Source organism: Nansenia antarctica (genome assembly GCF_963989245.1).
Source record: "Nansenia antarctica genome assembly, chromosome: 3".
In the NCBI taxonomy this organism is placed as follows: domain Eukaryota; kingdom Metazoa; phylum Chordata; class Actinopteri; order Argentiniformes; family Microstomatidae; genus Nansenia; species Nansenia antarctica.
This window is the reverse complement of record NC_137688.1, coordinates 12,797,855-12,822,158: the sequence shown is the minus strand read 5'-3', so window position 1 is coordinate 12,822,158 and position 24,304 is coordinate 12,797,855. Positions and strand designations below refer to the sequence as shown.

At 46.3% G+C, this 24,304-nt stretch overlaps 1 protein-coding gene and 1 pseudogene across 2 annotated transcripts in view; one reads left to right on the top strand and one right to left on the bottom strand.

Moving 5' to 3' along the window:
• The window catches only part of gpc3 (glypican 3), a gene marked incomplete at both ends in the record, with an annotated part of 80,527 nt that overhangs the window by 22,385 nt on the left and 33,838 nt on the right, over positions 1-24,304 (top strand). The window lies entirely within an intron of this gene.
• LOC308153100 (polyadenylate-binding protein 1A-like) lies at positions 8,165-16,793 on the bottom strand (annotated as a pseudogene). The gene is made up of 4 exons: positions 15,971-16,793; positions 15,417-15,845; positions 10,352-10,357; positions 8,165-8,176 (listed from the first exon to the last, which is right to left on the bottom strand). The product of its transcript is annotated as a polyadenylate-binding protein 1A-like (transcript).

Genomic DNA, 24,304 nt, shown 5'->3' with positions numbered 1-24,304 from the left:
TGTGGCGTCTTCCCCAGCACAGATTATATTGCCCCCAGGAGACGTCTCCAGTTTAACCACGACACTTCTGAGAGCTGTGAGGAGCCCTGGCCCAGGGGTGGAGGGGCTGGATTCATTTACAAAACAACACATAGTGTGTGTGTGTGTGTGGCTAGATAATATGTATGTGTGTGCGTGTGTGTGTGCGTGTGTGTGTGTGTGTGTGTGTGTGTGTGTGTGGCTAGATAATGTGTGTGTTTGCGTGTGTTTGCGTGTGTGTGTGTATGTGTGTGTGCGTGTGTGTGTGCGTGTGTGTGGCTAGATAATGTGCGTGTGTGTGTGTGTGTGGCTAGATAATTGTGTGTGTGTGTGGCTAGATAATTGTGTGTGTGTGTGTGGATAGATAAGGCTAGTGACATAAGAGAGAGAACAAGAAGAAGATAGGATAGAAGTTTGTTTTCTTTAAGTTTGAATGTTTGCTCAGTAAGATTGTCTGGCATAGTCGTGGTCTGAAAAAGTGTCTGCCTGGCTGGCTGGTTGGCTGTCTGGCTGTCTGGCTGTCTGGCTGACTGGCTGTCTGACTGGCTGTCTGGCTGGCTGTCTGGCTGTCTGTCAATCTCTTTCTCTGTCTCTATACCTGCTTTTCTCCTCCTCTGTTTGTCCCATTCCCCAGTAAAGTGACCTTGGGTCTGTGAAAGGCGCTATATAAATTCAAGTTATAATAATAATAATTATTATTATTCTCTTGCTTTCCTCCTTCTCTTGCTTTCCTCCTTTGTGTGTGTCTCTGTCTGTGTGTGTGTGTGTGTGTGTGTGTGTGTGTGTGTGTGTGCGCATAGTCTGAATAGTTCCATTCTTTTCTTTTGGTGGCTTTCATTTTGTATGACCAGTCCTTCCTGAAGTCCATTCAGCACCATTCCTTCAATAAAGTAGAGGGCGACCATGGAATCCATTGTGTAGAAAGTGCAATGCTAATCGGAGAAATAACATTTCTCAATGTTCAAGAGCTTTCACTGTGTGAAATACTCACATTCCTTTTGACTGCCTTCTTTTTGTATACGTGACTGGAGAGGTTTTGACCTAGAAACACCACAATATTATATACACGGGTGATCTGCAAAAAGTGTTTGATTGTTAACTCAGCACATAGTGTCTAGGAGGCCTCTGTGTATTCAGGATGAGATTCTGTACGTGTCTTTGAGGCGGTGGAGTGAGGGATGGAGAATTGACCCTACAAGTGACCCCATCAGTCAGCATGGTTCTGGCCTCCGTACACCTGCCTGGTATTCCTCTCACGGACACAGTCACACCGCCAGTCACCCCGTCAGCACGTTGATGCCTTGTTGAGCTGACTCACTGTGGCTCAGGTGGGAGAGGAGGCAAGGTGAGGTAGGGTAAGCCTCTTGGTGTTCATATATAATAAAGGGAAGTGTGAGAACATTCATAGAGCATGAATACAATCCTGTGTGTGTGTGTGTGTGTGTGTCCGCGTGTGTGTCAGCGTGCATGCATGTACGTGTGCGTGTGTGTGTGTGTGCGTCCACATGCGCATGTGCGTCCGTGTGCGTCCGTCCGTGTGTGTGTGTGTGTGTAGCCTCTGCTCCAGGACTGTAGCTGCAGGTCTAATTAACTGAGCTGAGACAGATCTGGACGCCAACAGGTGTCTGCATCAGGGAAGGCTGACAGACTGGATCAAAGCCAATGAAAATAATTACACAACCTGCTCTTTCCACTCCGCCAGATAAGGAGCCCACTGGCCCCCTTGGAACTGCAGTCTAACTACACCTTTCTTGCAATTTACCTCCAGGCAAAATCTAGAAATCACTTCGATACGACACCTTAATTGCACTCTGAGGTGTGAGTAGGGGTTTGGAGTGTGTGTGTGTGTGGGTGTGTGTGTGTGTTGTGTCTGTATGTGTTGTGTCTGCGTGTGTGTGTCTGGTACATGTGTGTATGTTTGTGTGTGTGTGTACGTACGTCTGGCACGTGTGTGTGTGTGCGGTGCGGACACCTTAATTGCACTCTGAGGTTTGAGTAGGGGTTTGGAGTGTTTCATATTAGAGTGTGTGTGTGTGTGTGTGTGTGTGTGTGTGTGTGTGTGTGTGTGTGTACATACGTCTGACACAGGTGTGTGTGCGTGTGCCTGCAGGGAGGCAGCCAGTGGACAGGAGTGTGTGTTATATTAAACAGAGTGTGCTTTGCTTCTTTCCTGGGCAGAGGGAAACAGAGGGAGGCCACACAGTTGAATATTTAATCTGGTCGTCATTAACACACAGCTGGGGAGCAGTGAAATTGCCATTATAGGGACAGACACACACTCTCCAAACAGCGTGCTGGCATTTCAGGGACTGCTTTCAATCCACTTAGTTTGATGTCTGTTAAAAATCCTTGCCTTTGATATAAAGTGTTATCAGGGAAGTCTCGCAGAGGTAGAAATCAGAGGACGGGCTCATTGTAATGCATGGAATGGAATGAGGAATGGTATCAAACACGCGCGTTCCATGCATTACAATGAGCTGGTGGTCCTCTGATTTCTACCTCCACCAGCTTCCACGGGAGAGGTATATACTGTATCTGCTGCTCCGCTGGGCAGGAAGTAGCTGGTTGAAATCCCAGGTGAGATATAATGAGATATAATATTCTGTTCTCGAGCAAAGCACTTAACCTGAATTGCTTCGGTCTCTATCCAGCTGTAGGAATGAGCTATGCCGTGTTCTTTCATGTTGGACTATGGGGACTCCACAGAGAATTGTTACACGGTATCTTCGCAATTGTGCCAGATTCAACTGCGACATGAGGACATGGTTTGACAGGGAGTGTGTGAGTGTGTGTGTGTGTGTGTGTGTGTGTGTGTGTGTGTGCCTCTGACTACTGGGTCTGTGCAGTCAGAGGCACAGAGAGGAGATGGTTAAAAACCCTTTAATGGTGAATGGAGTGACTTTTATATAGCGCCTTATTCCAAAGCGCTTTACAACGGCCCGCTCATTGGGAGTCAGTGTCTTGCCCAAGGACACCTCGATATGTGGCCAGCCGGGGTTCGAACTGCCGATCTGCCAACCTTGCGATCATCAGACGCCGGCTCTACCTCCGCCCCAATGCCTCCCGTTCCACTACAGGATCCCACCCTGCCCTGCTGTACTCTGCCCTCCCCCTACACTGGTGTGTGTGTGTGTGTGTGTGTGTGTGTGTGTGTGTGTGTGTGTGTGTGAGAGAGAGAGAGAGAGAGAGAGCTTTCTCCTCACACCACTGACTTCTCAGAGTGGCAGGGTGGTGTCACAGGGACATCCGTCCTCGCAGGGGGGTAAACGTGCCAGTCTGATGTGGCCTCTACCCGTCCCTGTCGGTCTCCATGCCGACCGTGACAGACAACCAGATCGCTGTGACAGCCAGGGCCTGGCCTTATGCCAATGTAGGCAGAGTGAGGCCCGGTAGGAATTTGTGTGTGTGTTTGTTTTATGTGCATGCATGTGTGTGTGTTTGTTTGTTTGTGTTTGTGTGTGTGTGTGTGTGTGTGTGTGTGTGTGTGGCCAATACCATGCTTGAGTGCACTAATGCAGGCAAAGATGTGATGGGACCCCCTTGTGAGGGCTGAACTTTTGGCCTCTTTGGCTCAGGCACAGGGCTGTCACAGGCAGCTGTCACTGGGACCATCATGGTGGGTCTCTGAGGGGGTGGGTCTTCTATAGAAAGGGAAGCAGTTTGTTGTGCTAGCAGCTAGCGTGTCCTGTACCGCTCCCGCCTTGCAGAGCCCCGTCTGCTCGTAAGGGGGTTCGATAAGCAGTCCCCGAAGCAAACATATTTTTGTCTCAGAGTATTGATAAATACTGATGGCCAGTGCTGTAGTCCCATGAAAGTCCAACAAGGGCACATGCTGAAAGTCGAGGTATATGCTAAAAGTTGATGTTTAATTTATTGATAACTGATGTTTGTGAAGTGTTTAATTGATTTGATTTGATTTATTAGGATCCCCATTAGCTGATTCAAAGCATTAGCTACTCTTCCTGGGGTCCACACAAAACATATACAAGAAATTATAAAAACATATAACAAAGAAGAATGACATCAACATACATAACAAATATATCAACAAAATAATAATCTGCAATGCTGAAAAGATTTTAGTGAGCATTACAAAACACATAACAAAAAAGAACCATCCACAAACAACAATAAATAATTAAAATCCACAAACAACAATAAATAATTGACAAGTGGATAAAAGCAAAAGAATTGGTACAAATGCTCTCTGGGTATTCCTCTTTTGATAATGCACAAATCAAGATGGCTGCCACTTTTAGTCACGATGTAGTCATGTCTAAGAATGCGTTTCACCATGTAAATTCCCAATATAGTGAAAATACCTAATAATACCATCTAAAGTTTTCTATTTAAAAAATAATAATTTTTAAACCACTTCCAACAACCTTCAAACAATCTTCCAGCCAGTGGGTGAGCTGTAATGGCAACGTTCTAACTGCCTCCTGACATTAGTGGGCCGGCTAAATGCATTATTATAGGAAATTCATTGACAAGTGGATAAAAGGAAAAGAGAGAGGTCTCGGCTTTTGTCAACAACGGGAAAAAGAGGACCTTTATTCTGTCAGGCCATAAGGAGAAAAGCTTCTGTTTGCTTCATAGGTAGGGTGAGCTCAAGTGAAGTGGTTGGCAGTGGGGTGGCTAAATGCATTTTGAAATTCGTGGATACAAGCAAAATTGGTACAAATACTCTCCGTCCCTGAAGTCAGCCACTTAGTCACACAGTATGAGGCAGCATCTAGATAGATAGACTTTATTTGTCATTGTTACAGTACAGGTACCAAACAACGAAATTTAGGAGGGGAGGCTCCCCTGGTGTTTAAGAAAGGAAAAAGAAACACATTTTGGAAAAAGCATAGATGCATAAAATCACAAGAAGGTAAGGAGCTGGTTTACATCAATAGAGGCTATGTACACAATCCACTGTACTATACTGCACAGATAGTCAAATAGGGTTGTCATATTTCACAAGAAAGTATTTTTTCACATTTTTTTTAAAGTGTCACAGTTTTTTTTAAAGTGTTTTTTTAAAGTGTCACAGTTTGCAGGCTTGAGAATGTACATGTTTGTGCCTCAGCACTAGCTGCCATACAATCCGTCCGGACTTGTCCTGGGCCCAGAACGTAGGCCTTTTCTGTGTTCAGGGCCTTGACGGCCCTGTGGTAGAAGCTGTCCTTCAGTCTGTTTGTCCTAGCGGCCGGGGTCCTGTACCTCCTGTTCGAGGGCAGCTTGACAAAGTGTTCGTGCCCAGGGTGGGTCGGGTCCTTGGAGATCTTGGAGGCCCTCCTGAGACAGCGTGTTTTGTACAGCTCCTCCAGAGAGGGGAGGGTGGCGCCGGTGATCCCCTGTGCTGTTCTCACGACTCTCTGTAGATCGCTTCTCTCCGCTGCCGTGCAGCTGTGGTACCAGTTGGAGATGCCGAAGGTGAGGATGCTCTCCACTGCGCCGTGGTAGAAGGCCACCAGCATCTCCTGCTTGCTGTGTTGTTTCTTGAGGCATCTCAGGGTGTATAGCCGCTGTTGTGCCCTCTTGATGGTGCCTTTAGTGTTGTCCTTCCAGGCCAGGTCATCCCGCATGATGTGTCCCAGGAAACGGAGGTTTGAGACCATCTCCACGCTCTCTCCGTCGATGAGCAGGGGCAGGATCTCGGACTTTTTATCTGCAGCCAAAGAGACAATTGAACATGCCAGCCACGATGAACAGACTCCGCAAGCTCAAAAAGTGTTCCTTGAGAGAGTCAATAAAATCTCAATAAACTTGGGTCTAAATGACCCAAGAGGTACACTCATGGTTGTGGCACCCAAGGCGCTGCTCCGGAAGGTTGGTGACTTCATCCTTGAGGTCGCGCTCAGTCACCTCCACTGGCTTCCGGTCAAGTCCCGCATCACCTACAAAATCCTCCTCCTCACCTACAAATTCCTCCACGCCTGCGCCCCCCAATACCTCACTGACCTTCTCTGTCAACACACCCCTTCCGGGAACCTGCGGTCCCTAGGCATGGGCCTACTCTCCACCCTCCGCACCAACCTACGGGCAGAAGAGCAGTGGTCCAAGTGAAGAGCCCTGCGGAATCCCACACTGAATAGGTCTTGCATTTGAGAGGCTTCCTCTTCTGCTAGACTCCTGACAGGTACCCGGAAGAGAGACCATATCACCCCAATTTTGACCTCTCTCTATTGGCTTCCAGTGTGGTTCAGGATTGATTTTAAGGTCCTCCTTTTTGTTTTTAAAGCTTTGAATGGGCAGGCCCCCTCTTACACCGCAGACCTTTTAACCCCCTATTCCACCTCCAGGTCCCTTAGGTCATCTAGCTTAGGGATCTTGGGCGTCCCGAGATCAAGGCTCAAACTCAGGGGTGACCGTGCCTTTGCTGTCGTAGCCCCCTAGACTGGATTAGTCCCACCTCTCTAGCGTTTCCTTAAAGTGGATTTGTTGTTCTTGTTGTACTTTTATGTGTGTCTTTGTGCTTCCGTTGTTATGATTGTTAATATTATATATATATTATTGTATTGCCTTTTATTGTGATCTTAATCCATGTACAGCACTTTGGTCAGCGAAGTTATTTTAAATGTGCTCTATAAATAAACTTGACTTGACTTCCGTGAAACAGAACCTTCTGTGTTCTATTAGCCAAGTAGAAATCAAGGCCATAACACTTGAGTTTCCTTAAGAGCAAGTTATGATCAATGACATCAAAGACAGCACTGAAGTCTAGTAGAACTGCTCCTACAATATTCTGTTCATCTTTTAAGCCAATCATCTGTCATTTGAGTGAGCGCTGTGCAGGTTGAGTGCCCCTTCCTGTAAGCATGTTGGTAGTTGCTTGTTAAGTTGTTGTTCATCGAGAAATAACATTGTATCTGGCCAAATACAAAATTTTTCCAACAATTTTCCTATAACAAGTAACAAGCTGATTGGTCTGCTGTTAGAGCCAGCATTTTTAATAGAGGAATTATCTCAGCCTCTTACCAAACTTGTGGGCACATCATTATTACAGTCAAGACTAAGATTGAAGATGTGGCATATGGGAGTGGCAATGTGGTCCGCTACCATCCTCAATAGCTTTCCATCCAGGTTGTCAATACCAGGTGGCTTCTATGTTTGATAGATAATAAAAAAAAAAAAAACATAAAATATCAAAACAAACATTTACAGTAAACATGTAACATGTGCTTCCCATTTGTTGGACATCATTGCATGTGATTGAGACCTTGGCTAATACTGGGTGCTCTCTAAGATAGAGGTTTGTGTGAAGTGGTTCATCATGTCAGTGTGTGAGCAGCATTCTGGGCTTCAGCAAGGTGCTTTACCTCAAAGACTGGTCTGAGTTCACCTCTCTCAGCTAACTTGCCCCCAATGTAGCTGTCTTTGAAGAAAATGATATGTTTCTTGGCCTGTGTGTGGCTGAGTGTTCATTCACTCCACATCTGGTCTACTCCAATTTCCTCAGTCCCTCTATCTCTCTTTATCTGTCTTTTTTCTCTCTCTCTCTCCCTCCCTCCCTCTCTCTTTCTCTCTCCCTCTCTTTCTTTATCTCTCTCTCTCTCTCACACACACACACACACACACACACACACACACACACACACACGTACACACACACACACACACACACACACACACACACACACACACACACACACACAGATCATTTAATCTCAACCTCCTCTCTCCCCTTTCTCACCACTTTCCTGTCAGTGTTCATTGTTATCTTTTGACTTTGTGCAACTGTAGAACCCTCTGTGCCCTCTCTCTCTCTCTCTCTCTCTCTCTCTCTCTCTCTCTCTCTCTCTCTCTCTCTCTCTCTCTCTCTCTCTCTCTCTCTCTCTCTTCCAATCACACCTTCGCCTCTGATTACTTGTCACCTGTCTCCCCAAGCTCCACATCTCCCCCTCTTCTTTCATCGGTTGATATACATCACTCTCTCTCCCTATCTTCTTTTCATCTTCCCCCTCTTCCTCCTCTCAAGCTTTGGATGTCGGCGGGGTATTCATCTCGACACAGGCGCTTGCCGGGAATGATAAATATGTTATTAGGTCCCTCTCTTTCGAAGGGTAAATACAAAGAGGAAGTAAAAGAAACGTTCCTATCTTTCTCCCCCTCCTGACTTTCTTTCCATTATCTGAGTCGGTCAGTCTGCTCCTCTCTCTCACATCTCAGACTGAAGACCAACGGACACATACGCATTTCATACAGATTCAGATTCTTTTTTCTTTACGGATCTATAACTAATCTGATGAAAATGACCCATGCGTGCATTAGTAAGAGGCCACTTAATAATAAAAACGGTTCGCTCTCCCGTCGCAATGTTGATCGCCTAGATACCGTGCAACTCTGTTGTTACATCGAAAGTCACCAGATGACATCACTCTCAACCGAGCCCACCCCAGAGTTATAGGGGGAGGTAAGTAGAAGGTTTGGAGGATGGCGGCTCAGCAGCCCACCCCAGGCTTGTTGAGGGGCGGGGGGGGGGGGGGGGGGGGGGGTGATGTAGCTCTACTCAATATAGTTTAGCCCTATACTTAGCCTCTACCGGATGATTGTGTTTCCTGTGCTGTAACAGCTGGGTGTCCTGTGGGACGTTTGTGTGTGTGTGTGTGTGTGTGTGTGTGTGTGTGTGTGTGTGCTCTCTGTCTCTGACCCCCTCTTGGCTAGCGCTGCTGATTGCTCCTCTTGTACAGCAGAAAATGGGTCATTTTATGTGGGCCGCGGGCTCAGGTACACCTACTCCCCCACTGTATCCAGGACACACAGCCCTCCTCACCCCACTGCTAATGACGGAACTACCTCAGACTGTGGTAAAGATGCTCTTAAGGACACTTGAGGTCAGACTGGATTAGTGAATGAATTAATGAATGGTGCTGTGTTTTTATAGCCGTCCCACAGTCAGCACACCTGTTTTAACACCGCTTGATCCACCACCTGTGTCACGTACTGTTCCAAGGTAATGAGTCTCCTGTTCCCCTTTGGTAATGGATCATTCTAGCTCTCTGTGTGTGTGTGTGTGTGTGTGTGTGTGTGTGTGTGTGTGTGTGTGTGTGTGTGTGTACTGAATACAACAAGATCGTGGAATGAGAAAAAACATATACCGGCGCTTTGTTGTCCACAAATCTCCTGTAAGTCCTTTGTCAACTCTGTGAAAGCCAACAAAAGACCATGGCTACGGTACATGCAAGTTGTAAAGTAAAACAGCGTGTTTTTACATGTCTGATCTCAACACTCCCAATCAGCCATGCCGGTTGAAATGTTTCCCTTTTATACCTTCATCTTTCCAGTAATTGGTCCAGCCATGTCCATCCATTAACACCTACTCATGTCCTTGGAGACAGCGTCGTAGAAGACTCTCTGTATCTATGTTCTATTTCCCTACCCCTCGTCAATTATGATATTAACAGGAAGTGTGATTGGTTCCCGTCTGGGCCCGGCCCGGCCCGGGTTAATGAAGCGTAGAGCTGTTGCCTCTGGTTACATGGTCATGGGTGAATGAAGGCCAGTCAACTGTGCGTGTCCGTTTGGTGGGCCACTGCGCAGCTCCTAATCGCTCACCCCCTGAACCGTTAAGCATGTCAACCTGGGTAACTGATTGGGCCAATTAATGTGTTATTGTGATGGAGAGCTCACCAGCACGCCCACATTAGTCTTTTACCTCTCAGTGATTTAGCGAAGCAATCTCTCTTATCAGGAGATACTTACAATATATGTCCCTTCAAATAATCTTGCCTTATTTGTCTCTCTTTTTTTTTTTTTTTTTTTTACTACTGTCGCTACTTTATTTCTCTTGTTGCTGCAATGTCGAGGAACTGAAGCCTAAGAATTCTTCTCTCTTATGCTTCTATAACGGGATGTAACAATACATTCGAAACTTGAAGAAGGAAGCTGAAACAACCGCATAATGAGAGCATGGTGGGCAAAAAGCCTTAAAAAAAAGATGTGTTTGTAATGTAACAACCACAGAGGCAGAACAAAGCAACTCACTCCCACACACACACACACACACACACACGCACACACACAGACCCTCTCAGATACGAGCTACAAAGTGTCCCAACAGTAACCACGTTGATGTCGACGGCGGTTCTGAATGAAACGGTCCTCCCCAGTCTCCTCGGTGAGCCCCCGCGTGTCCAATCCGCTTGAAACCGAAACCCTGCTGCGTGTTCAAACACAGAGGGCCGTCGCTGAATTCACACAAGGCTTCTGGCTGAGCTGTAAGATCACACAGTCGAAACATGCTGCACCCCTTCGCTGCGAGGCCTGCCAAGAATTGACTTTTCATCACTTCGTTCGCTGCACACTGACACGAATCGGTGTCGAAAGAAATAATGTCAGTCCACACCTCTCCCTGGAGAAGATACACAAAGAGAACTTTGTCACACTTTGTCCTTCTCCTCACAATCCCGTTTGGCAGTGATAGTCACTTAGCAGACGCTCCTATGCATACATTAATGCATAAATGCATTTCAATAAGGAGGATGAAAGGACGGAGTTACACCAGCGTCTTCCTGTCCTTATTGCACCGTGCGTGCGTACCTTGGTGGGAGACTGGTTGCATTATGTGGGTCAACGTTTGCCTAAGTAGGCTCTGAGAGACGGGGATGCACTGCCTTCCTCTCCTCTCCCTTATTCTCATCTTCTCCTCGTTTCTCTCTTCACCTCCTCCAACGTGTCCCCAGATTATCCTCCTCCTCCTCCTCTCCTAGCTACGGGTGTTCTCCGTTGTTTTAGTCTTCGAGAGGAAGTTGTAAACAACGATCAATGACTGTTTGGATTAGCCCATTGTAAAATATATTCATGAATTCATCAACTATCCTTGTTGTTTATTTTGATTGGATAATGTATTCTCTCGGAAGTGTTTTACTGTGCGAATGGTTAATCAGTCCATTGCAGAATCTTCTGTGCCTCACAGATTCTACTGTAAAGTACCTGCACTGTTAAATTATAGTCCCTACCCATGTGTGTGTGTGTGTGTGTGTGTGGGGGGGGGGGGGGGGGGGGGGCTGTGTGTGTGTCTGTGCCTATGTGTGTGTGTCTGGGTCTGTGTGTGTGTGTGTGTGTGTGTGTGTGTGTCTGTGTGTGTGTGTGTGGGGGGGGGGGGGCTGTGTGTGTGTGTGCCTATGTGTGTGTGTCTGGGTCTGTGTGTGTGTGTGTGTGTGTGTGTGTGTCTGTGTGTGTGTGTGTGTGTGTGATATGGGAGGTCAAGGACAGTCTTATATGCTCAGCCTCTGGCTGCTCCTGTCTGGACCCAAGTGGCGTTTATTTAAAGAGCTCATCTACCCCCAACCCTGCACACACACACACACACACACACACACACACACACACACACACACACACAGGCACACAACAATTGTGCTTTAGTCATTAGCGTACTTCACACACACACACACACACACACACACACACACACACACCTACACACACACACACACACACACACACACACACACATATATTGTCCTGAGGCCTACACTATGTCCTGAAAACCCTGCCTTCCGACCTGCTGGATTAATTACTCTCCTCCCTGAGATCCCAGAGAGCGTCTGAGCCGTGTGAGCCGAGGCCTGCCTCTCTATTGTGGCCGTGGAGATGGCAGCGCTCCCCCATTCATCACTGAGACTTTGAGGAGGGAGACCCGGGCAAGAAAGTGGGGGAGAGGGTAGAAGTGAAGGAGAAGGGAAGGTGGAGGGAGAGGAGGCCAGGTCCCGTACGACTGTGGTTATGATTAAAAATGTAAGATTGTCCCTATTGTACAGTGGACAGGGCTCATGTGTAATGCATGTGTTGCTGAGGTGTTGGCTGGGAGAGAATCGGGTGGGAGTTATGTTTGTTGAGGGAGGAGGATGGCGAGGGTTAGTAGCTAATGAGGGCCAGTAGGGTAAGGGTAGCTGGGAGGGAACGGAGAGGGAGAGGGGGTGTTTAGAGGCAGAGAGGGGACACAGCTCCACCATTAGATTAATAACCCACAAGAGCACTGGGGATCTCCCATTGTTCTACAAACACAACACACACGCACACATTAATTCCTATTCCACTAGGGATGGGGAAAAGATGGGGAAAAAAGAAAAGATGGATTGCAATATCATAAAGTCGACAAGAAAGGGTGAAAAGAGGGCAAGGTAGAGGAAGAGGAGAGGAAGCTGAGCTGGGAAAGCTACTGGGGGTGAGCTCCGCTAATTAACAGAAAATAGAAGAAAGAGGAAAGGAAAGGAAAGGAAAGGCGTAAGATGAAGGGGTAGAGGGAAGCAGGCAGTCTTTGATCAGCCCTGGCACTTTGTCGTAGTAGGAGCCACAGTCGTGCCCCAGCAACACATGACATGCAGACTGACTTCAACAGTACTAAGGTGGTGAGGGGAGGGAAGACGACTAGAGGAGTCCCCCCTACCTCCTGGTGGGGTAGTGGGGATGACGGTGATGAGAGGAAAGGGGGATGAGAGGCGCCTTCGCAGGCTTTTGTTTGTTTTTAATGTCCTCCTCCTCACACATTTCACACACGGACAGCGGAGATAGGGAGACATTCGACTGGTTCCAGTTCCATTTTCTTCTGGATGCTAGCTATTCATTAAGACACAACTACAAGTATTCCAAGAGTCACACACACTCGAGAGCTTTGAGTGCCGAGTGTCGTTCGTGAACAGTTCGGCGCGGAGGAAACTGTCAGACAGGTCGTTTAATTGGTCGGCTCCACTGGCTTCGACAGCTTTGCTTCTTGTTCTATAAACCTCTCTGTGATCTCTCTCCTTCAGCTCAGTGAGAGAGCGGTGAATCAGACTCCACAATGGCTCCTACAGACCTCCTCTGGTTGAGTTCAGAGGAGGGACTTAAACCTTGTGACAGGGCCTTTACCTACAGGACTGGCTCATTGTAAACCTTGGAAAGGGAAAATCAGACACACACATCCTAATATTTTTTGATGAAATGCCTTTTACGCTCCCTGATAAATGGTTGATCTCACCGCCTCTCTATTTTCTTTCTCTCTCTCGACCTCATCTTTCACGCTCTTTCTTTACATTCCCCATTTTCCTTGTCCATCTCTTCTCCTCTCTCCTACCCGCTCTTCTCTCTCCCTCCTACTCTTTCTCTGCTCTCCCTCCCTGTTTTTCTCTCTCCTGTCTAATTCCCTCAATCTCTCCATCTCTCTTTCTCTCTCTCTCTCTCTCTCTCTCTCCCTCCATCTCTCTCACACACTGTGCTCCCATCTGTTTTCTAAACTTCAAAAACATTCCCTATCCCCTCGCTGCTTTCCTTTTTAAGTTCAGCCCTTTGCTCTTTTATCTGACTTTAAAGCCCTACTTCAAAAAGGCAAGACTTTTCCTTCATTATCATTTCATTGCTAAAGTGGCAATACTAATACATATTCCAAGTATAACATTTGTATATTTTTGAAGGCAGTCGCAGTTGAATCAGAATCTATTTGATGGGTAGAATGTGAAATTAATGAGGGTGATTATGGTTAGTTATTATTGAGAGAGTGGATATTCCAAAGTCTATGAAAAGACTCAATGACTTGATTTAAATTACTTTGAGATGATTCACGGCATAACATTTCAAACATGCTAATTTAGGGCCCATTGACTTCCATGACTTCCATAGTTTTTTGCCAAAAAAATGCTAAAAACAATGAGCGCTTAGTGACCAGTAAAACAGTCATGTCCATAGACTACTTTCAAGGTAAGGAACCAAGTATGGGATTTTGTAATTTGGGTGAACTATCCCTTTAAGGGTGATGGATATGGAGGAGTGTTATTAAGGGAGGGGAGGACATTCATCTCAAACCACAGAGCCTCCTCAGAGATGCATGCTGGGATGTGATTTGGAGAGGGGTGACAAGGTCTGAAGATACTTCATCGTTCTTCAACATGCCCTCTTCCATCTGGAGCTGCTCTCAATCTCTAACCCCTCCACTCTGGATGTGCTGTGGGCCTCTCATCCCTGCCCTTGAACCATGGCCCTGGAGGCAGGGGAGAGCTCTCTGACTCCGCCACTTTGTGTGTGTGTGTGTGTGTCTGTGCACGTGCCAACTTTCATCCTGAGTGTGTCCATCAGCTTTCATCATGTGTTTGCGAATCTCCGTGGTAGGTATGTAGGCCTGCTGTAGTTGAGTGTTTCTTTGTTAGTAGAGCTTTTGCAATGGAATGTCAGTTCTCTGACTTGTGAATATTCCTGTGAGTGTGTATGCATGTGTCTGTGCATTCTGTGTGTGAGTTTGTGTGAGTGTTTGATTGGGGTTGTCAGGTCTCTCTCAACCGTTTCTCTGGAGTTTTACAGAGTGGTGTCTTATGTTGTGTGTGTGTCTGCGCTGGCATCAGTTGACTCCAGCTGCTGCCTTTGATTGCAGCATCAAAGCCTGCCTACCTGAGTGCTTCTCTCTACATGTTCTGGCACTTTCTCCTGCTTCCCCTCAGAGCTCTCTGACGTGTTATTCCAGCTCATTCTGCCTCCACCCCCCCCATCCCCTCCTGCCTCACCACGTCCTTTACCACGGTACTCTGAATGCCCTCTGAATGGCGTCTGTCTGCGAGATCGAGACAAAGAACGAGTCAACTTTGGCCCCCAGGACAGACCACAGGACTGAAGATCAATGAAGCTGTTGTTGAAAAGGAGAGGCTGGTGGAGGTAGAAATGGGAAGAGGACGGGCTCATTTGTAATGCATGGAAGGGAATGAGGAATCGTGTGCTTGATACCGTTCCTCGTTCAGTTCCATGTATTACGATGAGCCCATCCTCCGATTTCTACTTCCACCAGCCTCTCCCCAGCCGGAACAGACAGGATGGCATTACTGTAGTGTGTACAGTACCAGTCACAAGTTTGGACACACTTCCCCATTGAAACCCGGGAACAAGTCGGCAGCCGATCAAAAGTTCAGACTTTTACTCTGAAAAAGGTAAATAAATATCAACGTTGTTGAGAATCAACGACACATTGGTGAGAGAAAGACAGCGATGCTGAGCTGGGAGGTGCATTGCTGGTCAAGGAGGCCTTGTCTTGGCCTGGTCTATCTGGTCCAACCAGGTCTTTAACTTGTATCATCGAGGTCCAGCTTACCCTTTTCTAGACATAGCTGAGTCAATCAATTTAATTTTGTAATGAAATAATTTATTAATATTGCAATATCTTTTCAATGCTTAAATATGCTTTATCGGTGAAGTCGGTTTAAAAAGTCTGGATCTTAGCCGCTTGGAACTCAAGATGGGATGTGGCCAGATTTCTGTGCAGCCTCCTCAGCCCACTGGGCCTCCAGCACAGTGACATGTAGCATGTTGTGGATGGATGAGATGGGACGTTCACCTGGAGGGAGGGAGAATAAATATCAGTAACAGTAACTGTAACAGCTAATGGGGATCCATAGAAATAGACACACAGACTCACGTATTATCTGCTTCTGGTCCTCATGGGCAGCGACAGCCAGAATGGAGGCAGGGAGAGGCTCCTGGTCCTGGACATGGACAGCAGGCTGCTGGGCCTGTGGAATGGCAGCCATGAAGAATCCAGGTGGGGGAGCAACCTGGTAGAGGTTGATGTCTGGGTTGGGAACGGTGCAGACGCTGGCCATCCTCTGCATGTGCTGGTTGGTTCTGTGAGCCTGGCGCTCCTCCTTGCTCTGGGCCAGGGCCACATACAGGGGCTTGGTGGCCACGATGCGGCTGTTCATCTCAGTCACAGCCTTGGTGGCCGCCTCAGGGGAGGAGAAGCACACAAAGCCAAATCCCTTGCTGCGTCCACCCTCCATCATCACCTTTGCACTGGTGATCGTTCCAAAGTGGGAGAACTCTTTGTGCAGCTGCTCATCATCCAAGCGGTCATGCAAGTTCTTCACATACAGGTTGACACCCTGGTAGAGAGAAACCCTGTTTAGTGAGATGTTTTTCATCCCTCAAATACATCAACAATGGTTACCATGACTATCAACTTATTTTACTTATATAGTATATGTGTATATTTTTCATAAACACACACCTGGTATCTGGTCCTGCAGCCCTGCTTTATCTGCTCAAACTGGCGCTTCAACACAGTCTGGCGCTCTCCTCTCTTCAGGGCACGGCCCACGTAGATCCATCTCTCATTTATCTCCTGGCCATTCATCTCATCAATGGCTCTCTTGGCATCTTCATGCCTTTCGAAGTTGACAAATCCAAAACCCATGGATTTACCAGCGCCATCAGTCATGACACGGACGCTCAGGGCTGGTCCAAATCTTTCAAACCTTTCCTTAAGGCGTTGGTCATCCATATCCTCTCCAAAGTTTTTGATGTAAATGTTAGTGAATCCAAGTTCAGCCTCTCGTTCTTTGAGAGATTTGAAGTGTCCAATAAACACTTTTCTGCCACTCAATAACATGCCATTGAGTCTCTTAATAGCTCTCTCAGCGGCCTCCTGGGTATTATACTGCACAAAGCCAAAGCCTTTAGAGCCATTCGCATCAGATGCTACCTTGCAGGAAAGGATGTCCCCAAACTCAGAGAACATGTCGTAGAGGTGCTTGCTGTCAAAAGTCTCCACTAAATTCTTGATGAAGATGTTACCGACCCCACTATTCCTCAGAGAAGGGTCACGCTGAGACCACATGATGCGCATAGGTCTTCCATTGACGTCATCAAAGTTCATGGTGTCCAGGGCACGCTCTGCGTCAGCTTGCTGTTGAAAGTTGACATAGGCATACCCGAGATTGGCGTGTTAGCAAATCCCTGCACACTCTTATAGAGATGATTGGACCAGAAGGGCTGAATTTCTCATGCAGCATTCCCTCAGTGGTGTCCCTGTGGAGATCTCCTACATACAAGGAGGCCATCGATTGAATAGACGCACTAGGATTCATGTCTGCTGACTGTAAGATTGGAAAAAGTTTGGAAAAGTTTGTGAAACAAATAACTGTCTATCTATCTAGCTCTTCACAGAGGACTTGCAGGTAAATGAACAGCATGTGTACTGCAGATGGATTCTAGAAGCCCAGCTGCATGTTCTACATTGTTATGTCATCACACTGTGAGATTCTTAATGACTGGATGTGATGTGTGTAATGTTTTAGAAGAATTCTAACTTCAGTCATTGTTACATCACAGACCATAGCCAGGGTCCATTTAGAGGCCCTTAAGCATGTCTTTCCCAGAGAGAGAGAGAGTTGACCATACACATAGCTGCAACGTTTGCAGGAAAAGCACTATGCAAATAAAAAGTTATTATTATTATTATGATTATTATATTCATCACAAGTCATTTCACAGCAATCGGACTGGTTGAATTATGGCTCAAAACCACCAAGGTCATGTCCTCTGTGTGTCTCAATGGGAGCTACAGTCCTGGTCCATCCATGTTGGCAGAGCCTTCTGAAAAATCATTTCATAGAACACTTTGAAAGAAGTTGAAACATTTGAAACAATGTAACTATTTATTGAACTAATAGATATTTCTTTATTCATTCTCTAAACAACTGTTCAACTTAAGTTGAACTGAATGAATGGTCTTTATTGTCATTGATATAGTCAGGGGTGCACATAACTTTTTGGGGCCAGTGCTCAGAGGAGCACCTAGGGATGCTGCTTGGTGCTCCCCGAGCTCGCGAGTCACGACCCGTCCCACAGGATGGATGAAAAAGGGATACATGGATAACTTATATTAGCAAAACGACATTTATTCATAAATAAAGATGAACGAACAAATGATTGTGTGCAAAACAAAATAAACAAATGCAAAATCAAATGACTGCTCTTTAAGCATGAAAGTCTGTCAGACTCCTTTAAACACAATGAAATCAACTGACATCTCTTTAAGCACTAACTGAATGTCTGTTCTTTAAACACACTGAAATAAACGGACATCTCTTTAAGCACTGCTCTGTTCTGTAAACACTAAAATCAACTTTTCAACAAAAAGTTACAGCCTAAGCATTTATTTCTGCTACAAGCTTAATCGTCATCATCACTGCTCTCTTGACTGCTGTAAATTATCACTGTCCTCAATGTCAACCATGGTAGAGGATGTTTTTTTTGTGATCAACTTTTTTTTTTTTTTTTTTTTTTTGGTGCGCAACAGCGCCTTCATGCGGCTGATCTGCCGCGCAGCATGCATTTTGGCGACGCATGCGCACTGGCGCACCAGTTATGTGCACCCCTGGATATAGTACAGGTACCAAACAACGACATTTGGGAGGGGGGGCTCCCCTGGTGCTAGGAAAGAAAAAATAAAAATAAAAAAAGAAGAATTCAGCACATTGTCAAATGTTTAAATAACTTTAACTTTCCTACACTTTGCACATATCTGTGTAGACAGAGAGCTTCAGATGTAAGACTGACAAACAGTCAGATATTGCTTCCAGCTGTTTTACTTTTTCTTTTCAGTAAACCTCATTATTTTCGTTTTCACCAACATCTTTAACCAGTCCCTGTCCCAGGCCACCGTCCCACCCTGCCTGAAAACCTCAACTATCATCCCAGTCCCGAAGAAAAGCACGGTGAGCTGCCTAAACGACTACCGCCCGGTGGCACTCACACCAATCATCATGAAGTGCTTCGAGAAACTAGTCCGGGCCCACATACTCACACGCCTCCCGCCCAACCTGGATCCATACCAGTTCGCCTACAGAGCCCACAGGTCCACAGAGGACGCCATAGCGACGACTCTCCACGCCACTCTATCCCACCTGGAGAGGGGAAACAGCTACTCGAGACTGCTCTTCGTGGACTTCAGCTCCGCCTTTAACACCATCCTTCCAGACAGGCTAGTGACCAAACTACTAGACCTGGGTCTATCACACTCTATATGTGCGTGGATCAAGGACTTCCTGACCGACCGCCCCCAGAGGGTGCGGGTGGGCCCCCACACCTCCTCAGCCCTCAGCCTCAGCACTGGGTCACCCCAGGTCTGCGTGCTAAGCCCCATCCTCTACAACCTCTACACCCACGACTTCACCCCCGTCCACCCCAGCAACTACATCGTAAAGTTTGCAGACGACACCACCGTGGTGGGATGTATCTCGGGGGGGGACGAGGCGGCGTACAGGGATGAGGTTGAGCAACTGAGCAAGCTGTGCAAGGTTAACAACCTGCTGCTAAACAAGTCAAAGACCCAGGAATTCATCGTAGACTTCAGGAGGAAAAAGTCAGAGATCCAGCCCCTGCTCATCGACGGAGAGAGCGTGGAGAGAGTCTCAACCCTCCGATTCCTGGGACACAACATGCGGGATGACCTGGCCTGGAAGGACAACACTAAAGGCACCATCAAGAGGGCACAACAGCGGCTATACACCCTGAGATGCCTCAGGAAACAACACAACAAGCAGGAGATACTGGTGGCCTTCTACCACGGCGCAGTGGAGAGCATCCTCACCTTCGGCATCTCCAACTGGTTCCACAGCTGCACAACAGCGGAGAGAAACGAGCTACAGAGAGTCGTGAGAACAGCACAGAAGATCACCGGCGCCCCCCTCCCCTCTCTGGAGGAGCTGTACAACACACGCTGTCTCAGGAGGGCCTCCAAGATCTCCAAGGACCCGACCCACCCTGGGCACGTACACTTTGTCAAGCTGCCCTCGAACAGGAGGTACAGGACCCCGGCCGCTAAGACAAACAGACTGAAGGACTGCTTCTACCACAGGGCCGTCAAGGCCCTGAACACAGAAAAGGCCTAAGTTCTGGGCCCAGGACAGTCCGGACGGATTGTATGGCAGCTAGTGCTGAGGCACAAACATGTACATTTTCAAGCCTGCAAACTGTGACACTTTAAAATAATGTGAAAAAATACTCTTTGTGCAATATGACAACCCTAGTTGACTATCTGTGCAGTTTAGTACAGTGGATTGTGTACATAGCCTTTATTGATGTAAACCAGCTCCTTACCTTCTTGTGATTTTATGCATCTATGCTTTTTCTAAAATGTGTTTTCTTTTTCCTTTCCTAACACCAGGGGAGCCACCCCTCCTAAATTTCGTTGTTTGGTACCTGTACTGTAGCAATGACAAATAAAGTCCAATAAAGTCCATTCCATTCCATTCCATTCCATTCCATTATGGTTTATGGATACCCAAGTATATCAAAGTTAGCGTTGTTTTGGGGCCCAAAATACCATAACTGTCCCATCTCACTGCTGTGTAATACTGATATAACTACATCTCACTGCTGTGTACTACTGATATAACTACATCTCACTGCTGTGTACTACTGGTATAACTACATCTCACTGCTGTGTAATACTGATATAACTACATCTCACTGCTGTGTAATACTGATATAACTACAGTAAACTGTGTAATACTGATATAACTACATCTTACTGCTGTGTACTACTGATATAACTACATCTCACTGCTGTGTAATACTGATATAACTACAGTAAACTGTGTAATACTGATATAACTACATCTCACTGCTGTGTAATACTGATATAACTACAGTAAACTGTGTAATACTGATATAACTACATCTCACTGCTGTGTAATACTGATATAACTACATCTCACTGCTGTGTAATACTGATATAACTACATCTCACTGCTGTGTAATACTGGTATAACTACATCTCACTGCTGTGTACTACTGGTATAACTACATCTCACTGCTGTGTAATACTGATATAACTACAGTAAACTGTGTAATAGTGATATAACTACAGTAAACGGATGCTTGGTAAAGTCTGTCAGTGCTGCTCCACAAGGGATGTGTTAATAGTCTCCATGATGGAGGCTGAAGCTCCATACTGACAAAGGCTGACAGTTTACATGGTGACAGTGGCTGTAGCTGGTCTGCATGGGGAAGGTGAATGCTGGTCGCCATAGTGATGGAGACTATAGTTGGTGTCCATAGTGATGGAGACTATAGTTGGTGTCCATAGTGATTGAGACTATAGTTGGTGTCCATAGTGACTCAGAGGTCTTTGATGATGTTGCCCTTGAGGCAGATGTCGTCTCCCACATGTGTAAATTATGCACATCATGTACATATGAACAGTGTACACTTTCTATGAAGCCCTTATACCAAATCCATTATACATTATACTCGTAACGATTAGATTAGATTAGATTCAACTTTATTGTTTTGGTATTTAACAGATTTTGGTATTTAACCAGATGCAAATAGTGACACAGTGCAGAAGACATGATATGTAGACAGTGAGGTATTACAGTAAAGGTATTACAGTGATAATAAATAAATATAAAAAGTAAATATACATGAGATGAAAACCAATATGAGATGTAGAATTATGATATGATATTTAGGGCTTGAGGTATGTTACTGTATGTAAGACGTATAATTAGAGACTAATATAATAACTAGTATAATAAATATGGTAGGTAGCAAACCAGCAGTAGTGCAAAAGCTAAATTGAAGTCCTGAGTGTTTAGCCAGTAGAGGTATGGGGGGGGGGGGGGGGGTGTGCAGGTGAGGTGAGTGTGCTCCGAGGATTATGTTGAAAAGAACAGTCGGTGCTGGTGAGAGGCAGTGTAAACACTGTTGACAAGAGTCGACAACTATTGTTGACAACTGTTCCTGACTCACGGTGACAGAGGAAACCACTCACTGGGTGGTGATTCAGGGGAGGCTGGTGGAGGTAGAAATGGGAGGCCGGGATCATGGTCATGCATGCGTGTCATGCTCACTGTGGTGATATCAGTGATGCCGTTCCACATTCCATTCCATGCGTGACAACGAGCCTGAGCTCCGATCTCCTAACCTCCACCAGCCTCTTCTGGTGGGATTGAATTGAGCCACACACAGGATAATCTTGTAGGATAATCTTTAGAGCCATCAGTTCAATCTGGTGTTTGCTGTCTTTGGTCGGAAGGGGTGAAATCGGGCCAAAATTGGCCAGATTATCTTTATGTGTGTACCAGCCTGGTACACACACAAAGATTTTCTAAATCTTCTTTCTTAATTTTTTATCTGAGAGAGACCCCGCACATAAAGATAAAAAATCACGGATTGAACAGTTTTCATCGTATTGTGTGTGGTGTAGACTGATATTCCCAATACAGCACACCACATAAATAAAGAAATCTCGCGTGATCAGGGTAGTAGTACAGTAGACCTGTACGAGGCAGCCATGTGCGACAGGGCAAATAAAGTGCCAAAGAACGAAAAGAAGAAGACACGTCAGTCAGCTTGCTTCTTGATTGGCTACATTCCATTCCACGTCACAATCGGTCTCGGGATGTTGTCAATTTCGCCCACACACAAGAGGACTTTTGATCGTAAATATTGAACACGTTTAATATTTACGATCGTCGGCCCAGACCATTTTCCGAGCAGATTGTCGGGAGAAATTGACTCTTAACACACCTCACATCACAGGATAATCTTGTAGGATCACGGATCATCTTTAGAGCCATCCGATAATCGGACGTTTGCTGTCCTTGGTCGGAAGGGGGGAAATCAGGCCAAATCTTTATGTGTGTACCAGGCTTAACACAGCTTGTTTTGTGAGCCTGCTAACAATGTAAAGTAGTGTTATAGTTAACTAGGTAGTAGTGGGGATTGCTCACTGAATCCATTGTACAGCGAGTGTGTCATTGATTTTCTTTATTTTAAAGAAATGTATTTATTTTATTTTTTACATTTTTCAGAATAAAGGTCAGAACAATTTGATTGGTCGCCGACTTGTTCCCGGTTACACCAGCGGCTGTCACATAATTGGCTGCGTTCGTAAATACATTCTGGAAATCTGATCAGCTCTCATGGAATACATCTTATCCAATCAAATTACTTGGTCCCTTTATGGCATTGAACCCAATGTGCGCTTCGGCGAATTTACGAACGCAGCCTTAGTGTCTGCTTTGAGAGCATCTTCCCCTCTGGACAGGTGACTCATCTTCCTCTCTCGTCAGGTGTCTCATCTTCCTCTCTGGTCAGGTGACTCATCTTCCTCTCTGGTCAGGTGACTCATCTTCCTCTCTGGTCAGGTGACTCATCTTCCTCTCTGGTCAGGTGACTCATCTTGCTCTCTGGCCAGGTGTCTCAGCATGTTGCTCTGAGGTGGTGAGGCGATGCTCTGGTCCTCACACCTCCCTCACACCTCCCTCTCTCTCTCTCTCTCTCTGTGGTTGTCCGTCTGTTTACCAACACATTCATCGTCCTGGCTGCCCCTGTGTATTTGTGTGTGTGTGTGTGTGTGTGTGTGTGTGTGTGTGTCTACGGAGCTGATGAGGTGTTTAGTATCAGATGGAGTAACCTAACACCTGCCCGTGCCTCTCTGCCCAGCATCCCTCCTCTGTCCAGCCGTGGTCTGGGTGATGTTATCCAGGTCTTACCAGAATCCTGCCTGCTTCATTCCAGGAATCAGCTCACCCACCCCACCCTGCCTCATGGCCCCCCCCATCCCGTAAACCTGCCACGCCGCCTCAAATAGACACTGACCCCTGGAAGAAGAGTTCCTCAGGTGGAACATGACTCTGGTTACACAGAGTACTTCACCCTTTGGAGTCTGAGGAACGCTCAGCGGGCCGGCAGCCGCAAATCCAAAATCAATGGAATGAATGAATGAATGCACAAAACACAAAACACATTGTTCCTGTGTGATGTATGGAATGGCGGCGGTGGCTGGCGTCTGTCTGTGTGTGTGTGTGTGTGTGTGTGTGTGTGTGTGTGTGTGTGTTTGTGTGTTTGTGTTTGTTTACCCTATTCCCAGAGCAGTGTCTGGCCTGATCCTGGATCTGTCTCATTCTGTCACAAGTACCAGGTGGCCCTCCCTCCCCAATCCGTCTCCTTGGCATGTAGAGGTGACACTCCATCAGGCAAATGGATTAGTCTCATTGGCTGGGTAATTTATTGATGGTTTCCCCCCTCGTGGGGATAATGAGTGCATGGCCCACTGATTGATGCATTGAAGCAGCCAAGTGCACGTCTTCGCTCTCAATGTGGAACCAAAGTTACGGGAACTGTCCCTTGTCCGTTATAAGCAACATAGCTAACTTCACTTCCAGTGGGGGAAATAAGTATTCAACACATCAACAATTTTTCAATTCAACATATTTCCATTGCGGCTATTCACATGAAATTTAGACCAGACATTGGTATTAACTTAATAAAACTACACAGCTAAAGAAATTGTAACACTCCAATCCATAAAAAAAGTGATGTACAATAAAGGGGAATGACACAGGAAAGAAGTATTGAACAGACTAACTGACATTTATGTAATACTTGGTGGAGATGCCTTTGTTTCCAATGACAGCTTCAAGATGCTTCCTGTACGAAAAAACGCAATCTCTCACAGTGATCTTGGACTTTGTTCAGTCCTTAAATCTTGGGGACCTCTTCCGGGGGGGACCACTGGTGAATCTTAATCTTCAGTTCCTTCCACAAA